The following is a 5,855-nucleotide window of genomic DNA, read 5'->3' as shown; positions in this document are numbered from 1 at the left end:
AGATATGTTCGTATTTGCAAGTTAAACATGAATTTCAATTGGTTACAACTGGTTTTTTATATTCATCTGACAAGATATGTTCGTATTTGCAAGTTAAACATGAATTTCAATTGGACAATTTACACTTTTTACATTGAACGACATGATTATTCTCACAACGTCAGGAGATTTTATTATTAATTTATTCGTTTCTTGGAGGTTTTACATAAATGCACCCGTTATTTTAGACATTGGATTATTTACTCTTCTTATATTATTGACAAGATTGTTCTTTAATTATTAGGAAATGTTACAATTAATTTTTTATGATGATATTATGCCAGCGACATTAGGATAAGTTATATTTATTTTTATTATATATTTTTTAAGATTTTACTAATGTGACCGGATTTCTAATATAAAGTTGTTTTGCATTGAAAATGATCGGAGTCGAAACGTTTGTAATGTTATTATTTTAATTAAAATCGTTCGTTATAATATTGGTTCTATGCCCTGTTAATATTTATAAAACTCAATATGTATAAAGCTATGTTTTACACATATTGAGCTTTATAATTACTTTATTAAATAATAATAAATATAATGATAATACTAATAATAACAAAACAATTCTTTGTCTGAAAGGCATATACCACGAACACCAGATAGCAGTGGCGATTATTTGAAATCTTTTATTAAACACATGGAATCAAAAATAAACGTTTCGGTCCCAATCGGACCATCTTCAATATTAACAGTACTATTATAATTAATTAGAATGATCTTATCATACGCAACATAATTATACAATTTAGTTAAGCCGTCAATCTTACTTAAAAATAACTTTTAGTCATATAATTTTAGCATCTGTCATTACATAAAAAAATTTGTTCTTCTCTCTTTTCTCCTAAAAACGGAAGTCATGAATTTTTTCCGTCACTTATGCTTCACATTTTGCTAATCTCCTTTGTCACATCAAAAAATCCTTGCTGCATCATTAGAAGAAAAGAGAGAAAAACAAATTTTTTTATGTAATGACAGATGCTAAAATTATATGACTAGAAGCTATTTTTAAGTAAGATTGACGGCTTAACTAAATTGTATAATTATGTTGCGTATGATAAGATCATTCTAATTAATTATAATAGTACTGTTAATACTGAAGATGGTCCGATTGGGACCGAAACGTTTATTTTTGATTCCATGTGTTTAATAAAGGATTTGAAATAATCGCCACTGCTATCTGGTGTTCGTGGTATATGCCTTTCAGACAAAGAATTGTTTTGTTTTTATCGAACCACGGTGTATTTATAAATTTAAATACTAATAATAATAGTAATACTAATAAAAATAATAATAATAATAACAATAATTGATTCCAGATGCCTCCACTACTTTAACTCGAGTGCAAAACAGGAGATGCACAGCGAGGACTGTGAAAAAATTAACGATAAAGCTGCCGAGCGAGGACAACAAATGGCTAAGCTTCCGCAACCACTGCCAGAAAAAAGCGCGTCCCGTTCATAGTCTACGCAGATCTTGAATGTGCGTTGGAGAAAACGGATAGCGATTCACAATCCGCTACGCATACGTACCAACATCACAACGTCTTCAGCGTAGGGTGCAATACTCCTACGACAGCTCACTGTCGGGTTATTGTTCCCGCCGCGACAAAGACTGTATAGCGTGGTTCACGGAAGAATTAAAAAATTTGGTGCATAGTGTACAGACGACAATTTTAGCCAATGTTCTCATGGCACATTTTACGCGCGACGACTGGGAAAAATTTAACAGCGCCTCACGTTGTCACGTGTGTGAGAAACCGTTTACACCTGACGATACGCGGGTACGCGATCACTGTCACTTAACTGGACGATACAAAGGACCCGCGCACTCAAATGGCAATCTATATTATAAGGATTTGCGTTGCATACCTGTAGTCTTTCATAACTTATCAGGCAGTCAGAGACGCTCATTTTATTATCAAGGAAATTGCAATCGCATATGTAGGACCCGTAGATCTCCTTCCAATAACTAAAGAAAAATATATATCTCTTTACTAAACATGTCGATAGTACAAAAATTGATCAAAAAAATTGTGTGCAATTACGTTCATAGATTCATATAGATTTCTCGCTTCTAGTTTGGACAAATTGTGATCTTTTCTTAGTAAGGATAAGCTGCGGGTACTGCGACGCGAATTTTCCAATTTATCGGAAGAAAATTTTAATCTTTTAACTCGAAAGGGCGTTTTTCCGTACGAGTACATTGACTGCAGCGAAAAATTGAAGGAATTGTGCTTGCCGCCTCGCGAGTCATTTTATAGCTCATTGACAGACAGCACGGTATCTGAGAGTGATTACGCGCACGCCGTCAACGTGTGGCAGCTCCATCCAAACGCTCGACTAATATAGCAATCTCTACCTAAAAACAGACATATTGTTGTTGGCTGACATTTTTGAAAATTTCCGCGACAGGTGCATCGCGAGTTACGGGCTCGACCCCGCGCACTATTACACCTTACCTGGCTTCACATGGGATGCCATGTTGAAGCATACGGGTGTAAAATTTGAACTGCTGACGGACATCGACATGGTCATGTTTGTCGAACGCGGTATACGCGGTGGTCTAAGCCAGTGCTCAAACAGGTACGCGCGAGCCAACAACAAATACATGCCGTCGTACGATCCATCGAAACCGTCATCATACCTAATGTACTATGACGTCAACAACCTCTACGGTCGGGCAATGTGTCAACCATTGCCCTACGCCGAATTTCGATGGGTCGACGACGTGCACAATTTCGATTTTACGACCATCGCGTTAGATTCGCCAACAGGCTTCTCGAGGTGGATTTGGAGTAACCGCAACATCTCCATGATGCGCAAATTGACCTACCGCTCTGTCCGACGCGCGAGAAACCACCCGGCAAGCGCGATGACAAGCTCCTCGCAACATTATGTGATAAACAGCGTTACGTCATCCTGCAGCAGTGTACTCGTCACGGCCTCCGTATCGCAAAGATTCACCGTATACTGCAATTCGCGCAATCTTCATGGCTACGTGATTACATCGAGCTCCAACACAAAATTTAGAACAATGGCCAAAAATGATTTTGAAAAAAATTTATACAAACAGATGAATAACGCGGTATTTGGTAAAACCATGGAGAATGTGCCTGATCGCGTCGACGTAAAATTACTGACAAAATGGGAAAGTAGATACGGTGCGGAGACAATGACCAAACCAAATTTTCACAGTCGCAGCATCTTCTTGGAGAATCTGGTCGCGATAGAACTGCGTAAGCTCGAGGTGAAGTTCGACAAACCGATATACGTAGGTATGTACATCCTCGACATATCGAAAATGTGTTTGTACAAATTTCACCACGAGTACATGGCACCGCTGTTTCGCGAAAAATGTAAAATTATGTATACCGACACAGATAGCCTGATATATCAAATAGAATGTGATGATGTGTACGACATCATGAAACGTGATATTGCTAGATTTGACACGAGCGATTAAACGGTTGACAACGCGTACGGTATTCCGCTCACAAATAAAAAAGTTCCAGACCTTATGAAAGACGAGAACAACGGTGCCGAATTCGTTCGGTTTAGAGCGAAAATGTATGCCTTGCGTGTAGAAGGAAAGAAGGATACAAAAAAGGCGTCAAGAGCAACGTCATAGCAAGGTCTATAATGTTTCAGGATTACAAGCAGTGCTTGAACGACTTAATCGAAAGGACGCGTAGGCAATCGTGCATAAGATCGAAATTGCACGAGGTGTACACCATATCGGAAATAAACATCGCTCTAAGTCCGCACGATGATAAGCAGTATATCGTTCCAGGTTCCATCGACACGCTGCCATGGGGACATTACCGATGTAAATAAAACACATTTGTCTTGTATAATATGTTTAATATGTATATAACATGTATGATATGTATGATATGTATAATATAATATAATATGTATATGTATATGTAAATATAATATGTGTATATGATATTTATAATATGCATAATACGTATTTATATCGCGTATAATAAATATATGTTTTACAACACATTGTCTTTATGTATCCACGAATTGTGCGAATTGTCAAATTTCAACCATTTTACGTAAACCTCGTTCCCTCTCTTGCGCAACACCTTTTCAACGAGATGCACGTCGGCGTTAGCAACGCTGTGCAATTCGTGTTCGTAGAATCCTCCAGCGATAGACTCCCCGCGAGAATCTTCCAGTAGATACGTCACTGGATTAGTTTGCTGCACTTTGATAATTTTAAACACCTCCGTGGTCCAATTCGGTGTTTAATCTTTATCAAAGACTGTCTTGAATTTGCTTACGCGTACTGAATCATCCACTTTGTATCGCGCGGATGTTGCAATCTTTACACGATTGTAAACTGTGGTTAAGAGCCTGTCGGCGATCGCGGAGGTAACGTCGACGGGGCGCATACCGATAGTTCGATGCTTGCGCGCATTGTAATTTGATACGAAACGCGGCAGGATATATCGATCCATTTATAATTTCCGTTGTGCGTAAATTGTTTCCACATGTCGTTCTTCAACGTACGATTGAACCGTTCGACGACCGACGCCTTCATTACGGAATACGTAGAATAATGATGTCGTGTTTCTTCAAGAGTTTCTGCACATTCGAGTTGTAAAATTCCTTCCCTCTGTCAGTCTGCAAATTTTTCGGACATCTTTTATCATCTCGAATTATCTTTGCGATCGCATTCGTCACATTGTTTCCATTCTTGGCTTTAAGTTTCCACTCACGGCCCATGCGTGCTTACTCAGCACGTTGATAACGGCGAGAATGTAGTGGTAACCTCTGTTGAATCGCGTATATGGACGCATCTCGACCACATCCGCCTGCCACAGGTCGTCGTATCCATGTACTATGACATGTCTTCGCGGAAAATTTCTTCTCGCCGGAGCGTGCAATTCATTAACTAGCAGTCGTTTCTCAGACATTATGAATAGTTATGTGGCACGATGCACTTCTTGAATCGTCTTTTCAAATTCTTTTAACAAAACCTGCACATTATTTTGTAAGGCTGCAATCTTCCTCTCGATTTCGTTCAGACGATCTTTCAAATCTTGAACAATCTGCTACACGTATCGCTTGTTTGCTGCGTCAGCATCATCTACCGGTAGCGCTACTCGTCGAATTTTGCGCGATTTTACGTCAAAGTCTGCTGCGACTGTGCAAAGAGAGTTATCGCGCACGTAATTTTTGAGCAACCCGCGCCACTGATAGCATGATTTGCTTCCTCCTCCTCCAAGCGATAGTCCAAACTTGTTGATCGGCATTGCGATGTCGACTGAACGATGTGTGTAGAACAAGGTTAATTTATAATCAGACCGGCTTCGTGAAGCTCTTCGATAATGGATAAAATCTCGTTATCATGACCATTGTGACCAGCCTAGCGCGAGGCCTCGAGCAATCGCAAACGATCCACAATTTCGTTGGGATCGTCCCAATAGATATAGTCGATCTTGTTATCGTTTAGTGTCATTGTACGCGGTAAATATGCTGTTTTGTTTATTCCCGTTCCAACTTTTTATCCGACACCAATGGCGCTATTATGTTCTTATACTTGTATCCCTTACTACCCATTACTTGATTACTCGGGCTATGACCGCGTCTGTGAGCGTTTGTCGTCAGCAAAATGCTTCTGTAGGTTTGTACGTCATCATCCGTACAGATACTTTCGTTAGGAAATTTTATGAAAATTAACTCGTACAGGTCCGCTGTTCCATCATATCTTTTCCTATCTATAATCAGGGAATGGAAAGTTACTTTTTAAAAGTAACAAGTTACAGTTACTCGTTACCGAGTAGGAAAAGTAACAAG

The sequence above is a fragment of the Trachymyrmex cornetzi genome, unplaced genomic scaffold (genome assembly GCF_001594075.2).
Source record: "Trachymyrmex cornetzi isolate Tcor2-1 unplaced genomic scaffold, Tcor1.1 scaffold1223, whole genome shotgun sequence".
Classification (NCBI taxonomy): domain Eukaryota; kingdom Metazoa; phylum Arthropoda; class Insecta; order Hymenoptera; family Formicidae; genus Trachymyrmex; species Trachymyrmex cornetzi.
This window is presented reverse-complemented; position numbering follows the sequence as displayed.